Source organism: Ursus americanus, chromosome 18 (assembly GCF_024610735.1).
Source record: "Ursus americanus isolate L20-20 chromosome 18, mUrsAme1.1.p, whole genome shotgun sequence".
Lineage (NCBI taxonomy): Eukaryota > Metazoa > Chordata > Mammalia > Carnivora > Ursidae > Ursus > Ursus americanus.
Genome location: NC_142144.1, coordinates 6,372,822 through 6,392,776, shown reverse-complemented (window position 1 = coordinate 6,392,776; position 19,955 = coordinate 6,372,822). Strand labels below are relative to the sequence as shown.

Below are 19,955 nucleotides of genomic sequence, written 5' to 3'. Positions count from 1 at the left end.
CCCCGGCTCAGGAGCCTCAAACTGTCTTCACAATCAGCAGCCCCTGCTCCCTTCCCCAGCCCCCTCCCCTCCCCTCCTCTTTGAGAACACTCCAGTGTCCTGATTTTGTGAGTGTGGGGCCTTGGTGGGTCTGGTGGGGGGGGAGGGTCTCAGCAGAATGCTAATGAAATCAGAGCTGCCCAGGTGGGGGCCAGGCCCTGGCTAGGGTAGAATTAAGCAAATGTGTCCAGCCCGTGGCACTCTTTTCCATATTTGATTGGTACTGGCTGGGGGACAGCCCGCCCCCCTGCAATGCAGCCCCCTGCAGGGGGGGATGGGGACATATGACTGAGGGTGGGGGAGCAGGTTGCTTCCTCACTCCTGGGAGCCTGCCAGATGTGGCTTATATCGGGCATTCAGGGTTGCTTCGTGGCAGGGAAGGGCAAAGATGGGCCTCGTGGCTTGGCAGGGAGCTTGGCCTATAGAGCCCACCCCCTCCGGATAGGTGAGGTGTACAGAGGGCCCACCTCATGCTTGTCAGCTATAGTGACACTTGTGGGTCCTGTATCTTGACCGCTTTCCAGACGTCATCCCACGGAATCCTCACAACAATCCATGAATCATGTGTTACGCAGACAGGGAAACTGAGGCACAAAGCTGTGAAATGATTTGCCAAGGTTACAGACCCAGCAGCCTGATTTGCAGCCCCTTTTGGCCACTGTACCCGAGTCCATGGAATCCTCATAGCAACCCCGTGGGGAGGGTATCCTCGTATTATCCCCACTCAAGATTTGGAAGCAGCCAGGTAGTGTGGCCCAGGAGCTAAGGGCAGGGAGACTCTAGCACAGATCCCAGCTGGGCAAGCTTGGGCAGGCCCCAGGGACTCTCTGGACCTGTTTCCCCTCTGGAAAAGCAAGCTCATGACTGTATCCCCCTTGCACCGTCTCTAAGGGTGGATGAGAGAGGGTTTCGAGGGCTCAAGGGCCCCCTGATGTGAAGGGGGGTTGTTTGAAGAGCCTCCACCCAGGCCGTGGGCCCAGACGGTGAGCTGCCCCCACCCCCGGCTCTGCCCCTCCCTCTGTGCCTTCCTGCCCCCTCCCCAGACATCAACCTCATGTCTTCTCTAAGGAGCACCATCGACGTCAGGACGAGGTCTAACTGACCCTGAAGGAGAAAGGCCGGGAGGGCTCCCTGGGTCCACATTTCAGCTGCTCCGCCTAGCTCCGTTCAATCACACTGGACCCACAGAGGCAGCTGGGAGCTCACAGCCTCGTAGGACTTGGGACAGGGGCGCAAGCCTAGAAACGAGTCATGAAGAGGCTGAAGCCGACATATGCATAAGGGGTTCTGGGCATCGGGGGGGGGGCGCTTTTCATGTGGACTCTTACAAGATGAGTAGATGGTCCACACCACTCTCCGCCGCCGTGGCTTTGGATCTAGACCATCTCCCCCCCTTCTCATGCGTAGAACGGAACAGAAAGTGTCCGCTCTGCCGAGACTCCCCGGAAGTGATGGACAGTGAGGGTCTCCCAGGAAGGAGGTGAAGTGTGCACAGGGCAGGAATGTTCCACCTTGTTGTTTTTCTGAGAGGCCCACGGCTTAGGGGTGCTCGGTCCGTGGCACACCTCACCACACACCCACGCCTCTCTAGATCTCTCCTCTTGCAGCTTCCCCGTCTTCTCGGAGCTCCCAAGACACTCACGTCTAGAGCAATCAGCTTGCCCGCTCTGGTCTGAATCCTGACTCTGCCAACTGGCGAGCTGGATGACCTCAGGCAGGTCCTCACTGTCCCTGAGCCTTGGCTTCCCCGTCCGTAAAAGGGGCATCAATGATAGTGGCGATCTCCCAGGTGCCTTTGGCTCCGCGCCCTGCACATGGGAATTGCTCCTCACATGCGTACAGATTCCATCACTGCTCGTTCCCCGCCTTATACCCGGCCCCGTGGTGCTCGGTAACCTGAGTTACTGCCTGTGACAATCCACTTTGCGGATGGAGAAATAGGCTCATTTTGGCCAATTGGCCTGTGGCCATAGTGCTGGGGCTCGACTAGGCTAGTCTGATGCCCCAAGACCATGCACTTGGCATTGTCAGTGAGTGGTTCTCAACCCCCCCCGGCTGCACGATAACTTTACCTGGAGAATGCTGGATGAATGCTCATGGCCAGACTGCAGCCCTGAGTCAGATTCTTGAGGGTGGAGGGCTGGGCGGGGCTTGGCATATTATTTTTGAATCCCCACCCAGGGATTGCACTGAGCACCTATCACGAGGACCCCAGGTCCCCCCTGCTGTCTCCGTCCCTCCTGCCGCCTTACCCAGCACATCCTCCCCTTCCCTGTTTTGGGGGGGTGCATCCTCTTTCCCTGATAATTGGCATGAAACCTGAGTTTTCTCTGAAAGAACTTTTCAGCCCTCTGGGCACACGCTTGAGGGTAATGAGTCACTTTAAAAAGACCTCGGTGTTCAGAGCAGGCGACGTTAGGCACACAGGTGGCGTCGGGTCAGTGGGAAGGTTCTAAACCCTGGCGAGCTTATAAGCAGGAGGTGGGGGCATCACAGCCCCCCGCCCAAGGCAGCAGTTCTGGGGGGACAGACACGGCTATCACCACCCATACGATACCTGGTTTCCAAATCCGAAATGGGCTGCACACCCTGATGCCATCTCCGACAAAACACGCCTGCGCATGGACGAGGATTCGCGGAAACCGGCCAAACTGAGACCACCTCCCTTGGGTGCTCAGAAATTGCAGTGGCGGGGCGCCTGGGTGGCACAGCGGTTAAGCGTCTGCCTTTGGCTCAGGGCGTGATCCCGGCGTTATGGGATCGAGCCCCAGATCAGGCTCCTCCGCTATGAGCCTGCTTCTTCCTCTCCCACTCCCCCTGCTCGTGTTCCCTCTCTCGCTGGCTGTCTCTCTCTCTGTCAAATAAATAAATAAATAAAATCTTAAAAAAAAAAATTGCAGTGGCGTGCCCGCTAGGAAGCGTGTGGGATTTTGGAAGCTGGTTGTCAAATACAGATGTCATCAAAAGTTAAATTATATAAATTTACATGACACAAGCTTTGAAACAAAGGCGATATATACTCGAAACTCACCTCTTAACCATTTTACTACATTTGCTATGATTTATAGGCTTGGGGTTATTTGCATTTATGGTATCTGGACGGTGCAAATACTAAATCCTGGGGTGCTTCTGCGCATGTCCTCCCGATTTAGCCTTCACTGGTGTCACGCTGTAGCTAGAAATTGGCTGTGGTGGAAGTATTTCTAACCCAGGAATTGGCAAACATAAATCCAGGGTCCCTCCTCATAGAGAACCTGTTGCTAAACATTTAGCAGCACACCACAGGCTATGGTTAATTTTTTTCCCCTTTTTGTTTTCCCTTTTAAATAGACTTCATTATTTTTTTTAGAGAAGTTTCAGGTTCACAGCAAAATCGAGCAGGAAGTATAGAGCGTTCCCATAACCCCTCCCCTCACGCCCACAGTCTGCCCCACTATCAACACCCTGCGGGGGACTGGCACGTTTGTTAACAATTCATGAACCTAAATTGGGGCATCATTGTCACCCAGGCCGTAGCGTTTGGACCAATGGATAATGACAGACATCCCCCATTATAGTATCGTACAGAATAGTTTCGTTGCCTTAAAAAATCCTGTGCCCCACCTGTTCATCCTTCCCCTGCTGCCAACCCCTTTTTACTGTTTACCGAGTTTTCCTTTTTCCAGAACGTCATATAGTTGGAATCAAACGGCACGTGGCCTTTTCAGATTGGCCTCTTTTACATAATAGCATGCACTTAAAGTTCCTTCATGTCTTTTCATAGCTTGATAGCTCATTTCTTTTCTTCTTCTTCTTTTTCTTTTTTTTTAGAGAGAGAGAGAAAGAGCACAAACGGGGGTGGGGAAGGGAGAGAGAGAGAGAAAATCTCAAGTACGCTTCCTGATGAGCACAGAGCCCGACAAGGGGCTCCGATCTCAGGACCCTGAGACCATGACCTGAGCCAAAATCAAGAGTCAGATGCTCACCGACTGAGGCACCCGGGCCCCCAGTTGCTCGTTTCTTTTAACACTGAATACTATTCTATTATCTGGCTGGACCACGGTTTATCTGCTCGCATCCTGAGGACGTCTTGGTTGTCTCCCAGTTTGGGCAATTATGAATAAAGCTGCTATAAACATCCACGTGAAGCTTTTGGTATGGACGTACATTGTCAACTCCTTTGGGTAAATACCGATGAAGCATGACTGCTGGCGAGAGTAGGGTTAGTTTCATAGGGAAACTGACAAACCGCCTTCCAAAGCAGCTGTATGTTCTACAAGCTCACCAGCCATGAACGAGAGTTCCTGTTGCTCCACGTCTTTGCCAGCATTTGATGTCGTCAGTGTCCTGGGTTTTGACCATTCTAGTAAGTGTGTGGTGGTGGTGGTGGTGGTGTTTTAACTTGTGATTTCTAATGGCACGTAATGTTCTGCATCTTTTCCTACGCATATTTGCTATCTGTATCCCTTCTGTGGTGAGGTGTCTGTTAAGGTCGTTGGCCCATTAAAAAAAAAAAATCGGGTTTTTTCTAATTTAGTTTTGTAAAAAGATTTTCTCATGGTAGCATCTTTTTTTTTTTTTTAAGATTTTATTTATTTATTCGACAGAGATAGAGACAGCCAGCGAGGGAGGGAACACAAGCAGGGGGAAAGGGAGAGGGAGAAGCAGGCTCATAGCAGAGGAGTCTGATGTGGGGCTCGATCCCATAACGCGGGGATCACGCCCAGAGCTGAAGGCAGACGCTTAACCGCTGTGCCACCCAGACGCCCCTCTCATGGTAGCATCTTAAAAATAATTGTTCTCTCCGGGCAAAACTTGCCTTGCCAACGTGACCTAGCAGTGTGATATTTCTGTACGAGAGGCAGAATATTGTCCCTCATATAAATATGTCAAAGGAGGTAGGATGATTTCTCTTGCCGCCACGGAGGCCCCGGACAAGAGTTTGCTTCCTGGAGATGCCAGATTGCTGCTCGTTTATTTCCTTAAAGAGGCAGAACTGAACATCTCTCTCTTCGAATGTACTTCTGCAACTTACGTGGAACTTCCCAAAAGAATGTGTCAGGGGCCAAGGGGCAGCGAGATGGTGGCACTTTGTAACACTGTTCTTGAGGTGGAAAGAGCCCCGAGAGGGGAGCAAGACCCATGCCCCCCTTTGTTCGGAACTCTCCCAGCCCCCTTGAGCAAGTCGTGCCTCCTTTCTGGGCTCCATCTTCTGCGTCTATAAAGCCAGGACACTGGAACCAGGCTCAGGATTGACAAATACTCACCTTCTTGTTGGAACACCCCCTTCCCGAGCCCGTGGCAAACCAGGCAGACCCACCAGGGCTCCTCCGAATCTCCTTAACACAGTGTTCCAAGCGGTTACTAGCAGGTGATCAGAACCGGGGGTGGGGAGTGGGGATGACACCACCATGAGTCAGCCCTGGTCTGAGTGCTCTCCGAAGCCCCTTGCAACCCTGACTCTGTGCGGGCTGCTGCCTGGGGAGGACGTGTGGGCACACTCACCCGTGCTCCGCAGGAACACGGACCGTGTCCCACCAGGAGGCAGTGTGGTTCAGGGGTTAGGAGTTGGGGTGCTGATGGCTGGTGTATCAGGGGGGTGTGAGTGCCTGATTAGTCCCCCACTAATAGGCTGTGTGACTTTAGTGAAGTTATTAGTCCTCTCAGACCCTGTTTCTTCATCTGCAGGATGGGTCGGTGATAAGGATCTGTCTCCTGGGGTTGCGGGTGTGAGGACTCTGCCATGTCATGTGCATAAAGTAGCTGCAACATCGGGGTCTCCGTGGAGGGCAGCTGGGGAGCCCCTTCCAGAATCGTGATAACTAGTATCGTGTCTGGGGAAGCCTCTGGTAGTCAGGCAAAGGCCTCATGGCTGGGCCAAGCCTCTGGCTGGGGAGGTTCAGTGCCCCTCCCCCACTGCCAGCAACACCCTCCTTCTCCCACCAGCACCCCCGCACCCTCTGTGTGCCTGCAGCTTCCAGATGGAAGGGGCTCAGCATACAGAAGACATGGGGTATGCTACAGGCCACACAAATCAAGGCGCAGGGCCGCGGGTCCCACAGTAAATCTTTTGGGGTCACCCGGCAGTCCGGGGGGAACGCAACACCTCACAGACCGCTGGCTGGGCTTGCTTGGGGCCAGGGCCTCACCAAGTCCCAGGGCCTGAAAGTTCTGGAACTCCCACCTCCACCCCTGACCCTGGAGTATGGACCGAGCCCCTGCAAGGGGCATCCCCTTCACAGGTTTCGGGCGGAGGAGGAGGAAGGGGAGGCGACCAGATGGAAGGAAAGGCAAAGGGACAGAGTTCTGTGACCAGAGCACGCCACCAGCTCTAGGAGCAGGAGAAACTGCGTTTGTGGAGGGACAGGGCGCTGAGGGGGCAGACGCTTGGTAGAACCAGCTTCCCCCCAAATCCGCTGTCACTTTCCAGGCCCTACTTTGCCAGTTTGCTTGTTTGATTTGGGTTTTACACCTGGAAGCAGTGTTGGTTCGTCCTGGCCAGTGGCCTGGCCTTCGCCGGCTCCCAGGCCCACTCAGCATGTCTTACCAGGGGCTGGGGGGTGGGGTGGGGGGGTGTCTCACCACCGGAGGGGGAAGTAAGGCCTGGGAGCTGGGTCAGGAGCCCCCAGTTGGCTGGAACCTCCCCTTCCTGCACCACGCTGTTCTTCTCCTGGCCCCGCATTCTGGGTGGTGAGGGTGGGGGGCGGGAGCCCCACCAGCCCAGAACTTTAACATGGGAATTGGCTGGAAAGTAAAAACAGACGGGCTTCCGACGCCTGGACACATTCGCCAAGGCCATAGAGCCCATTACCTTCCGGCTGGGAACTTTTTCAAAAGCGTGGTTTTCTTCTAAATCCTAGAATTTCTGATGACCCAAGTTAACAAGCCCCCCAAGTGAATTCAGAAGGTATTAATGGGAAAGTTCTGAACAGAACTCCTCCATGGTGTAAGGAGCTCAGAAAAAAAAAGCTATTCTCCTCTTTTAAGGGTGAGTGTGGTCCTTTGATGTGGGTCCATTTTCTTATAAAGTCCCCTCCGAGGGGTGGGAAATGCTAAAATTTAACCTGGAGCCAACAAATTACTTGCCATTTGCAAGCACATGTGCTCACCCCTAGGGGCTAAAGGCGTAGTATGTCCGTTCGTATAAAGACGGAGAGAAACCCACTCACTGAGCCCCTTCAGCCCACTCAGATGGAGATCCTTTAATCTAGTACCCGGACAGTTTCTAAAGATCAGAATTTCCTTTAAAAGCAAAACATGTCGTGTCATACACCCTTGAGTAATAAAAAAGGAGGTTCCAAAGCAGAGCGGTTCCCCAGGGCAAGGTAGGCCTGGAGTGCACCCTTCCGGAGCAGGGTTTGATGCCCCGGGAGCAATTCTGAATGCGTACCGTCTTGGAATCTTGCCAAGAGAAAGAATCCACCTAAAGAATCCACCTAAATTGCTGGGGGAGTCCCCCGGCAGTCTCACCGCCTCCAGGTGCTCGGGTCGGGGGACCTCAGCTAAAGGATCTGGGATGCAGCTGACGAGAGGTTTTCTGGGGAGGGGTGGGGGGGAGCCCCAGGTAAGGGCCTGCAGTTGCCACCGACTTTGAGTGACCTTGAGTTCCAGGTGTGTGCGTTAGGAGTTGAGGAGAGGGCAAAACCCGGAGCGGATCTGCCTGGGGGGCTGGAGTCCAACCGCCCCGTTGAAGGCCAGCTCTGTTGCCTTCTTGCTGGGTGACCCGGGGCGAGTGGCCGCTCCAGCCTCAGTCTTCCCGACTGTGAGACGGGTGGACGATGGCGGCAGCAGCTTGTGTCCTAGGGCCATCGAGGGCGCAAATGCGCCCTCGCCGCGCCCGGCCCGGCGCTCGGCCCGCCTTGCGCGCGGGGCCAGCGGGCAATGCCTGTCGCTAACGGGGCGTGGATTTCCGCGAACTCGGGTTCCCGGGATGGGAAAGGGCAGCCCCGGTTCCAAGTCGGGACCTAGCGGAGGCTGGAGGGCGGAGGTGAGAGGGAGGTGTCGGAGCTGGAGGGCAGACCCGCGGCTGGGAAGGGAGGAGGAGGGAGGGCGGACGCAGCGCCCCGCGCCCACCCTCCAGCGCGGGCGGCCGCCTCGCACTCCCACTGAGCAGCTTGGCGGCGGCGGGCGCGGGCCGCGCGGGGCTGGGCGCGCCGATCTATTAACGTCTGTGTGTCTGGGCCGCGGGTCTGCGGCGAGGCAGGCGCCAGGGGCTCGCCTGGAACCAGATGTGCCGCGGCGCCGCTCTGGCCGCCACCGGCGCGGCGCGCTCGCACGCACGGGCTGGCGCGCACATGGCCGGGCGGGGCGGGTGGCGGCTGGCGCGCTGGGCCGGGCACCCCCTGGCTTTCGGGGCGACCCGCGACCCGCGTGTGCGTACAAGCGACCCCCTGGGCCCCACCCGCCCGCCGAGCGTGCCGACGCGCCCCGGCGGACCCCCTGGACGCTGGGCTTCCCCGGGTGGGGTCCGCCCAGCCCGCTGGCCTTATCCCCGGGAGGAAAAGGATGGCCTCTTGGAAAGCCCAGCCCAACCCCCTCACCCCACCCCACCCCCGAGGACCGGGGACTCTTCCCGCCCCCACCCCCAAGTTTGTTTTCTTAAGTTTGTGTGTAAGATTTTTAAAGTTCTGAGTCAGAGCTTCCCTTAAGATGAGGAGTTGGGGCCATACTGAGAAATGCCAGAGTAGGGGGAGGGGAGCAGGAAATGGGGCAAAGAAAATGTAGGGGTTGGCGGCTTTTAAACGCATGGATTCGCAAGGGGGCTTTTTCACCCACCGGGGTAAATACAAGGATTTCACCGAGGCCTGTCCCAGCTTGGCACCAAATCTGCGTCAAATACACGACGGTCTTCAGCCCCGGCTGCGGGTCAGGCCCTGCCCCACCCCTCTCGGGGCGGCTTGGGGTGCCCTGCTCTTCCGGACCACCACTTTCCCTCCCTGGGCCTCCTCTGGGGTCCTGTGGTGAGCAAGGGAGCTGGGCTCAGAGCTCTCAAGTCTCACCCCGCGGGCTCCCAGGAGGGCCTTGGCAGCGACCCCTCCCAGCAGGAGAGGACCCCTTCCAGCAGCGGGGGGGGGGGGGGGGTGTAGAACGATGGAGGGGGGGATGGGAAGGGGGCACTTTAGTCCCCCTAGATGGAGGCCGCATTGAGAGCAGAGAGGTCGCGCAGGACAGGGTGGTGCTGTCTGTCTGAGCCAGCCCAGTCTGGCAGAAGAGACAGCCTCACCCAGGGCCTTGGGGTTTGGGGTGGTCCCCTTGGTTTGCAGTCCTTCCCGGACTTGTGGGAAGAGTGTTTCATAGAAAACCTTTGAAGATACGTGGAAAGAGTGGATGTTCCAGGCCTTGCAGCCTTCCTTGTTCTGGAAGTGGGGAGCTGGGATGCTGAGTGGGGGAAGGGAGTGTCAGGCCCCTGCCCATCAATGCTGGAAGGCGAATCCCCTGTATGTGCCCGTGGGGTGGGGACTCCTGCACCCTCTCCAGGGGCTCAGGATGGTGTGGAGGGGGTGAGACCTAGAGGGCCAAAGCTCCGGCTGTTGGCCAGTGCTGCAGTGGACGTTCCCTTGTGCAATATTGCCGTCCTGTTGGAACGCATCACGTCACTCATGAAGAAAACAAGGCCCAGAGAGGAGCAGTGATGAGCTCAAGGCCACAGAGCTGCGACGTGGAGGTGGGATTCCAGCCCAGCCTGTTGGACTCTGGAGGTCAAACTTGGGGCTCGGGATCAAATCTCCTTTGTGTTTGGAGGCTCAAGGAACAAGGTGGTCTCCAAATTTTAGGAAAGGAGGATGCTGGACCCAGTTGGAGAGGGCATCGGGATAGCCAGCTGCCTGCCCCTCCAGTCCAGTCCCGCTGTCTCTGCCTTTCAGGGCAAGCAGATATGGCTGCAGCCCCCCACTACGCACCTCCCCTATGAGAAGAATGATGCCCCTGTTCCCTTGACCTTGAGTGCCAGCAAAGCCAGGCTGAAGCCTTTCCCTTGGCGGGGTGGGGGGTGGGGTTCTCTGGATCATGCTCTGGCTCCTACATTTAGAAAAACTCAGTAAATTAGTTTCTACAGATAGAAGGGTCAAGAAAGTGGGAAATCTTATAATACGTAATCCCAATCTATAGTGCATAAAAATCTTCGTGTATTGGGGGGGGCAGAATTGGGATTACCTCCCCTGGGACCCAAATTCCATTCATTCATTCAAGCATGCATGCATGCAGTCAGCCATTCATATATTTTTTCTTTCAGTGTTTATTGAGCACCTACTATGTGCCAGTTCAGTCTGTGACTGGCAGGGCTTCCTGCTGGATCCAGCCCAGCTTCTCTGGAAGCATCCACGAAGGACAGACTCCTGGGGTAGCTTCAGGGCAGCCTCTGTTCTGTGTGTGTGTGTGCGTGTGTGTGCACTGGCTCTGGGGAAAAGGTGTCCTACCGCTGTTGTTACGGAGTGAGACTTCAGTGTGCCAGGCACACGGTTGCCTGTGACCCTGTCATTAGCCAAAGACTCCGCTTCACAGACACAAACATGAGAGGTTAAGCAACCTGCCGGAAGTTGCACAGCCAATATATGGCAAGTCTGGGACTCCAACCTAGACCCATCTGACTCCAAATAAACACACTAATGTGATTTAGCCCTTTACCAGGTCCCAGGCATTGTTTTAAGAATTCTTTGTGCGTTAACTCACTTAATCCTCATCCCAGCTCTATGAGGGTTATGTTATTTTCTCCATTTGCTTGATGAGAAAACTGAAGCACAGAAAGGTTGTAACTTACCCAGGGTCACACAGCAGTGAGGCGGGGATTTGAACCCAGGCAGGCTGATTCCAGAGTCCGGCTCTTAACCATTGTGCTGGATGAATCAGCCTTTATACTTGTGTGGGGAGCCTGTTCTGGCTGACTCGGTGGCAAGAAAGAGCCAGAAGGTGTTGGCAGAGAGGAGGATGTGGCCGTGAGAACTTCTTAAAGTAGGTGGGGTTTGGGAAGCCAATGGAAGGACAAAGAAACAGCCATTTCCACATCGTTTGCAATAGAGAAAAGTTGTAGAGAACGTAGACGGCCACAGGAGGGGAATGACGGTTAAGCAGTTTTGGTACCCCCAGGTGAGATGAGGCTTGAAGACGGTGGAGGTTAAGTGAACATCAGGCAACATGGGCTCAGCCCTGGTCCGTGCCACTCCCCGCCAAGGGCATTGCACCTGCCTTATCTCGCTGGTCTGGTCCATAACATCCGTGAGGTAGAGGGGCACCTGGGTGGCTCGGTCAGTTAAGCGTCTGCCTTTGGCTTGGGTCACGATCCTGGGGTCCTGGGATCAAGGCCCACATCACCTCCCTGCTCAGTGGGGAGCCTGCTTCTCCCTCTGCCCCCTGCTTGTGTTCTCACTTTCCGTATCAAATAAAATAAATAAAATCTTAAAAAAAATCGTGAGGTAGTAATAGTCACCAACATGAGAGTGAAGAGACTCGAGTGCTTCCTAGGCGCCGGGTGTTGTCTAAGCACTGCAGGTACTGCCGTCCCCATTTACAGTGAGGAAACCAGACTTAGAGAGGTGAAGCCACTTGTCCGCAGAGCTCACGTAGCTGGAGGGACATGAGGCCAGAACTTGAATGCAGGTATTTCCAGAAAGCAGGTATGGTCTAAAGGGTTGTCCACTGCATAACTAGAGGGGGCACCAGCTACAGTATCATCTGTGCAGATGGTGCCCTTGGAGTTGTGCAGTGCACAGCCTGTGCAACCATACATGTTGTCCCTGGGTATGTCTGATCTTAATGCTGGCCTTTTCACCAATGTCCCATCCAAAAAAGGAAATGATATTCATGCACACTGTTCGTAGACTCATGTGCAAGCTGGATACATGTGGACATGGACCGAAAAGTCCACAAAAAATTAAGCAGATGTGTCAACATTTTCGGATTTAGGGATGATTTTTCTCCTCTCAAATGTCTTCCAATGCTGGTCTTTGTTGTGGTTGTTTCCTCTCCGTTAAAAAAAGAAGAAGGAAAATTGGAATTCTAGAGCAGTTCCATCCGATAGGACTTTCTGTACTGGTGAAAATATTCCCTATCTGCGCTGCCCGGTGCAGGAGCCGTTAGCCACTTGTGGCTATTGAACCCTTGAAATGGGGCTAGGCAGACTGAGGAACGGGATTTATGCGGTCATCATGCGATCAATGTAAATTTAGACAGCTGCAGGGAGCAGCTACCGCATGGGACAGTGCAGAGCTAAAGCTTGAATCCGTAGCTTTCATGTCGGGCCGTGTCATTCCCCGTTTGCGGTCCTGAAGTCCCCAGTTGCTAAACTCATGGGTGAGAGAAAGTCTGCTGCAGTTTCCCAGCTGGACTGGGACCTGCTGGATTGGAATCTCGTGGGATGGGATGGGAATGTCCTTTTTTTTTTTTTTTTTAAGATTTTATTTATTTATTGAAGAGAGAGAGAAAGGGAGAGAGAGAGAGAGAGAGCGCGCGCGCGCGCGAGCATGAGCGGGGGAGGGGCAGAGGGAAAGGCACAAGCAGACCCTCCGCTGAGCAGGGAGCCTGATGTGGGGCTCGATCCCAGGACCCTGAGATCATGACCTGAGCCGAAGGCAGATGTTTAACCAACGGAGCCACCCAGGTGCCCCTGGGAATGTCCATTTTTAACAAGCTTCCCGAAAGTTCTGAAACAAACTGTCAACGGGCACCCCTGTGAGAAATTAGGAAGATCTGGCGTCTGCCGCCCCTCCCCGGGGCACCCCGGCAGGGAGGGGCCCGCAGGTTCCCAGAGTCATGTGTGAAGGCACTGGAAAAACTGCCTTCCAGGGTTAGCAGCCTTCTGGAGAAGAGCCCCCACGTGCATAAACCCCGGACAACTGGGAGGACCCACAGGGAGACGGATTACGGCGCACCATAGCAGAGAACTTTCTAGAGTCAGGCTTGGCTGTCCGGGGGTGGGACCAGGAACACGCTAGGGGTGTCGCAGGTGGCTCTGCACCCAGGTGCTGAGTGTGCCTGCTGCTGGTGAGGCCTGCGGATGCTGGGGTGCAGACCGGCAGCACCCCGCTGACACACGGCAGGGCATCGGCAGCCTTGCGGGCACCAGGGCCCCTGAGGTGAGCGGGTGTGGGCAGAGGGATCAGATTTGTTCCCGTAGCAGAGAGGCCCACGGAGCTTCAGGAATCTGGAGCACCTCAGAGCCTCGCGCCTGGCCAGTGGAGCTCACCTTGACCCCCAGCAGGTGCTGGCTCCAGGCCTTGCCAGGCCCTCGGGCTCTACCACGGCAGAGAAGAACCACACTGGGCCCTGCGTCGCCCTTCACCCTGGTCTCGAAATGGTTAACCAGAGCTGCGTTCCCCCAGAGAGCTGCTGACCGCCTGGCTGCATGACTGTGACCCTGGGGTCATTTGCCTCACCTCTCTGAACCTCACTGTCCCCCGCTGAGCTGAGAACGAGGCTTAATGACGGTGCCTTCCCCATTTCAGAAGGCAGGACTTTCTAACCCAGTGCCAGGCACGTAATAAAGTCAAGTAAATGGAGGCCAAGCCAGAAAAAAAAAAAAAAAGGGTGGGGAAGGAGTCCTCTGTCTCACCCGCAGGCCCGGCTGTGGTGAGGAGAGAGGCAGGAACGGTCCAGACGGCCCTTGGAGCTCCTCGGAGCCGAGCCTCAAACACATTTTCCAGTGCGCCTGGAACTCACAAACGGGTCATAAAAACCCTCCACCTATGCTTTAAAGGTCAACCTCTCGGGGAGCACAGCGTGGTCCCAGAGCCAGGGTTCCGCCAGCTCCCGCCAGCCCCGAGGAGGGGCCCATGGCCCTGGCCTCAGTCTTGGCTGCTTGCTGGGGGGGAGCTGCTGGGGACCCCCAGATGGAACAGGGACAGAGGGACAGGTTCTTCTGGGGCCAAAGAAACCTGACTTTACAGGGCAGGGTCTGCCGACAGGATTCAGAGTCTATGAATCACCGAACGTTCCATGCGAAATGGTGTGTGCACCTGTGTTTTTCTGGGGGACGGGCCCATAGAATTCCTCAGATTCCTCAAGGGGTTCAGCAGTGAAAGAGGGGAAGAACCAGCGAGCCAGGACCTGGGTTTCGTTTGGGAAGAATCCTAGTGGGAGAACGGTTGTCTGTGTAAAGCCCCACCACGTCTAGCACGTTCTCAGGAAAGCCCTAGACTGTTCCGTCCTGTCTGTGCCGCCCTGACTGGGAGGAGTAGTCACTGTTGTCACCCCACTGCACAGGTGGCAAAACTGAGGCCCCAAAGGGAGGGGGGTTTCCTCATTCCGAGATGCGGGGGCAGGGGGAGGCAGTCATTTGCTCTCTGGGTGGGCTGCTGGTTGCCTGTCCCCCACTGCCCCCAAGCATGCCCGATTGCTGGGTCAAGGGTCAGCTCCTAAGTCCCCCCCAACCCCCACAGCCACCCCAACCCAGGACAGAGGGAGCAGGAAGGAGACAAATGTGTATCCTCAGTTGTGGGACTGCAGTGGGCAGAACTTGGGATCCCACTGCCTTGCTGGGAGTGCCCCCTCCTCCTTGCCTCTGTTTCCCCATCTGCAAAAATAAGGGGTTTTGGCACATGATCTGTGAGGTCCCTTCAGGTCTGGGTCCTTGAGAAGACAAGAGTCACAGGCTTGAGCACCAAGAGCTGTTGGCGGGTTTTAGAACCAAGCTATGGGAAGTCAGCACATCTCGCTTCCCGGCCACCAGCGCTCACCCTGACTCCCAGCACGTGCTGGTCCCAGGTCTCGAGAGGCCGTCTGAACCGGGCTCATAACTGGGAGGCAAAAGCCCCACGCTGGCCCCTGAACAACAACTTCACCCTGGTCTGGAAATGGTTAACGGGGGCAGCTTTCCTCCAAATACCAACCCCTTATTAAAATGTAGGTCTTACAATAAATTTGGCATTTGGCCACCAACCTTAGATTAAAACCAGACGGACAGACGCTAACCTCCTTCTCAGACCTAATTTTGAGCCGAGGGCTGCTCCTCTCCCTCCTGACTCCCAACCCCCCTGGGGCCCCACTTCAGCCAGGTGCCCCCACTTTCTGGAGGTGGTTTTGGGGTCTGGGGAGTGAAGAAGCCTGGGCCGACCACAGATGTGGCCAGAGGAGCCTGGAAGTTTGGATTCTTGGGCTCTTGGGCTGCTGAAGCCAGAGGTGGAACCCAGATGCCTGGGGGGCACGAGGGGAGGCTCGGGAAACCCAGAGCCTTTGAGATGGTCAGCTGTAGCTGGCCTTGACCTCCTGGCCCTCTTCTGTGCCTGAGAATGGGACACGGGTACTCTTTATCCTGTACCTTTGTCTCTGCTCCCCCTGTTGGGCTCAATGAGCCCATTTTTCAAAGGCTCCTGGGCCAAAGAAGCTTTGGCCTCACCTGTACCTGCCCCCTGGCTCGTGGCAGCCCCCCTGTGGAGACGCTTTGTCCCAGGAATCTGCTTTGTGCAGCTTTCCACTGAGGGTTTCCGCAAAGATGGGGGAGCCATCGTCTGGGCCTTACCCAGCCCCGTCCCCCACTCTCACGCCCCTCCCAGAGCCCCCTCACACGTCCAGGGATGGGCTCCTTTCCTTGCCACTCTCTGCTAATCCCAGTGGCTCTCTCTGCCCCTCCGCCTTTTCCTGTGTACTTCTTTTTAAAGAAAATTTATTGAGATATAATTCACATACCATTTAAAGTGGGCCCTTCAGGGAATTTTAATATATTCAATTGTGCAACCATCACTAGAGCGATTCCATCAGCCCCTAAAAAACCCCTGCACCCCTTAGTCATCCTCCTTCCCTCCCCACCCCAACCCTCCCCGCCCCCAGGCCTTAGCAGCCACTGACCTACTTTCTGTCTCCACAGATTTAGTTTTTCTGGACATTTCTTTTCTTTTCTTTTTTTGAGATTTTATCTATTTATTTGACAGAGAGAGAGAGAGAGAGAGAGCACAAGCAGGGAGAGCAGCAGGCAGAGGGAGAAGCAGAAGCAGGCTCCCTGCTGAGCCAGAGAGCCCGAAGCGGGGCTCGATCCCAGGACCCTGGGATCATGACCTGAGCCAAAGGCAGACGCTTCCCCCACTGAGCCACGCAGGCGCCCCTGGACATTTCTTAAGATTGGGATCATACATGATGCAGTCTTTCATGCACGGCACTGACTTCTTTCACCTGGTATCATATTTTTAAACATAAGTCATGTTTTTAAGGGTTCATCCATGTCATAGCATGAATCAGCACTTAAGTCCTTTTCACAGTCGAGAAACATTCCCTTGTGTGGACAGACTATGGTTTGTTTACCCATTCATCAGCTGATGGACATTTGGGTCATTTCCAGGTTTGGGCTATTATGAGGGACATTCATTCGTACTCAAGTTTTCGTGGGGATATGTGTCTCGCTTCTCTTGGGTATATACCCACGAGCCGGATTTCTGGGTCAGATGCTAACTCTCTATTTACCGTTTTGAAGACCTGCGCGACTCTTTTCCAAAGTGGCCTCACCATCTTATGTTCCCACCAGCGGTGCTCGAGGGTTCCAATTTCTCCGAATTCTTGCCCACACTTGTTATTATCTGTCTTTCGATGCTAGCCACCCACTGGGTGTGAAGGGATGTCTCATTGTGGTTTCGATTTGCATTTCCCTGGTGACTAACGCTGAGCGTCTTTCCACATGCTCGTTGGCCATTTATTTATCTTTTTTGGAAAAAATGTCTATTCAGATCCTTTGCTCGCTTTTTTGGAAGATTTATTTTACTTATTTGAGAGAGAGCGAGAGCGCGCACGAGCTAGGGGAGGGGCAGAGGGAGAGGGAGAGAACCTTGAGCAGAGCCCAATAAGGGGCTCGATCCCACGACCCTGAGACCATGACCTGAGCCGAAATCAAGAGACTGAGCCACCCAGGTGCCCCGATCCTTTGCTCATTTTTAATTGGGTGACTTGTCTTTTTATTGTTGAGTCTTAGAGTTCTTAACATCATCTGAATACAAGCCCCTCACCAACCATATGATTTGGGAACCTTCTCCCCATTCTGTGGGTTGTCTTTTCAGTTTCTTGCTGGTGTTGACTGAAGTTTGAATTTGGATGAAGTCCAATTCATCTTTCCTTCTTTAATTGCATGTGCTTTGGGCGTCACATCTAAGTAGCCGTTGTCCGGCCTTTCGGAGGGGAAGGCAAACGGGCTTTGGATGTTGGGATTTCCCGTTGTTTTCTGGAATGAGGCATTCCTTCATTTAAAGAATCACGCATTCAGAAATATTGTTTGAAACCAAACTTCTTGCCCGGTCCTGGGGATCTAGAGGTGACAAGGCAAACCCAGTCCCTGCCTTCCTGGAGCTGAGTTAAATGAAGAGACAAGCACGAGGTAGATAAACCAAAACAGAAAACCGACTTTGTTACAAAATGTGTGGGAGAGGGAGAGGGCCCAGAAGCCTGTAGCGAGGAGATCTGGCCTGCCCTGCGGGCTGGGAAAGCCTCTCAGGGCAGGGAATTTAGGCTCAGACTAAAGACTGGGTAAGCCTGAGCCAGGCAGAACTGGTGCAGTGCCCCAGGCAGAGGGAAGAGCTTGGGCAAAGGCCCTGCGGTGGGTAGGAGCCCATGCCGTCTGGTAAGGCAGATCCCATTGGTGCTCTGGCCCCTCCACTGGGTCTTCTGAGGGGGTCCGGTCATCCTGTGGAAGTGTATGCAGCACATCGTGGCCTTTGTGGATGGAAGGGACAGGCTCCAGACCCCAGAGAGACCCAAACACATGGTTTCTAGGGGATCTGTGGGAGCCTCCCCCAGTCTCCTCCAGACTCCAGGGTCAGCCCACGCCTGCTTAGGTCCCCTGGTAACCACCCGGGTCACTGGCCTGGGGGCGGGGAGGGGAGTCTGGGTGTCAGAGTCCCAGGTTGTTCATTCATTCATTTACTCAACACTCAAAAAATATTTGTGAAATGTTTACCTTAAGCCAGGCCCTGTGTTGGGTTCCAGAGGGACATAAAATAGTAAGTTCCAGGCCCTGTTGGACAAATGACCCCACATTTACTCTACAGTGTGACACAGCTACGACAGGGGCTCTGGGAGGCCTTCCCGGAGGAGGTGGCATTCTGCTGAGACATGAAGGTGAGTCAGGGAGGGAGAGAGGAAGGGTTGTGAGCCCAGGAACGGTATACACAGGGTCTGCAAGTGAGGGTTGTGTATGTCCAATGTGAGTGCCAACTTCAAGGAGGCCACAAACCCAGGACAGCAGCCCTGAGCCCTCCTGAGCACCGGGCCCATCCAGTGGATAGAGCCAGAAAGGCCTTCTAGAGAAAGGCTCCATCAGTCTGTTGTGTTCACCATGCCCAGGGCTGGGCTGGAGGCTGGACCTACCTCCTCTCTCCATTTTCCCTGGAAACGGGCTACCAGGGATGTATCCAGAAAAGAAAGGGCCAGGGGAATGGGCTTTCTTTGCTGTGTGACCCTGGGTAGGTCCTGGCCCCTCTCTGGGCTTCCCTCTGTCTTCTCTCTAAGACAGAGACAGCCCTGCCTGCCCCTCTGGAGGCTGTTGGGGGCCCCCAGGGAGGTGATGCTAGGAAGTCTGCCTGTGTGATCTCCCCAGAGGACCTGAGCCCCTCCTTTGTGTCTTAGGCCTGGTCTCTCAGTGTTCGGGACCAAGGCCAGCTTGGCTGGACATGAAACCAGCTCTTACGTTCCTTGCTTGGGATCCTGGCTGGAGTGGGGCTGGCCGCCTCGGGAAGGGCTCCAGGGACCATGCTTCTTCTCCTTCCTCCTTCCTCCTGTCACTCCTTCCTTTCTTCCTTCCAATGTTGCCGGCCTGACTCAGTGCCATGCCTGACCCTGGCCCTGCCCTGTTAGGTCTTACCGGCTGGGCAGCCTGCATGCCTTTCCCTCCGGCGTGCTACTCCAGGCCCCAGCTTGTGTGCCCGGGAGCTCCGCACACACCCCACCCAGCTCCAGAAACACCTCTGCGGCCTTCAGTCTCCCTCCTCCTGGCTGTACCATTCACCCTAAGCCCGTGGAGAGACCGTCAGAACCCCCCTGCAGGAGGAACGGGGAGGGGGGGGATGGCGGTGCAGGCTCTCTTAGGGCCGGCTGCCCCATGCCAAAGGGGCCAAGAGCCTGGGCTCTGTGCCCACCTGTAGGTTCAAATCCCAGCTCCAGCCTTTCCTAGTCAGATGGCTTTGGCATGTTGCTTAAGCCTGGGAGCCTCAGTTTCCTTATCTGTAAAACCCAGAGAGGTAGTTCCTGTTATTCCCATTTTTCAGTGAGATTCCCGAGGCTGGGAGCTGTTCAAAGGTTTGCCGTCAGCCACTCGGCTGGGGAGCTGAGCCGGGCCTCAGCCTCAACCACTGGGCAGTCCGGCCTCTCCCTTCTCCCCCAAAGGAGGTGAGCGGTTACCCTCAGCGCCCTCTAGTGGCACTCAGTGACAGCTCAGGGCAGTTTCCAGAATTCCCGTCTGAGCCCGGCCAGGCAGAACCAGGGGTCCTTCAAAGGAACCCTCATCTCTTCCAGGAGACCTGGGAGTGGGGGCTGAAGCCTTTGCAGGCCCTCCGGGCCCTCCACCTCCACTTCCTTCCTCCGACTTTCCTGGCTGTAAATATTTCTGCAGCTTGGAGCTCCTTTGACCAAGGCCCGGTGTTAATTTGTTAAATCCACATCAAGGTCCTGGGGACCCGCTGTTTATTTTTGTGAACGTGTTGGCAGAGATCACATCGGAGGGGGGAGAGGGGCTGCTTATTTGGTCAGAATAAATGCTAATTAATAAAAGTTATTTATTTGGGTTGGAGCTCGCTGCGGCCCCGGGGTCAGGCGCAAACTGACTATTTGAAGCAAAAACAAACAGAGAGTGTCTCTCAACAGCTTGAGAAAGGCAGAAACGAAGAGCCTGGGTTTATTTGTCTTAGGAAGAATTTGCAGTTAATTCCCTCCAGACTATTTAGACCCTTAAATTACACGGAATAAGAAAAACCATGGGTGCAGGGGAGAGGAGCCAGGAACACTCGATCATTTGGCTGAAAGCAGAGTTTTTAAAA

General features: G+C 55.1%; 1 protein-coding gene across 1 annotated transcript in view; it reads left to right on the top strand.

Annotated features, from left to right (window-relative positions):
* PRRX2 (paired related homeobox 2) overlaps positions 1-19,955 on the top strand; it is a 49,676-nt gene that overhangs the window by 18,432 nt on the left and 11,289 nt on the right. The gene's annotated exons all lie outside the window — the stretch shown is intronic.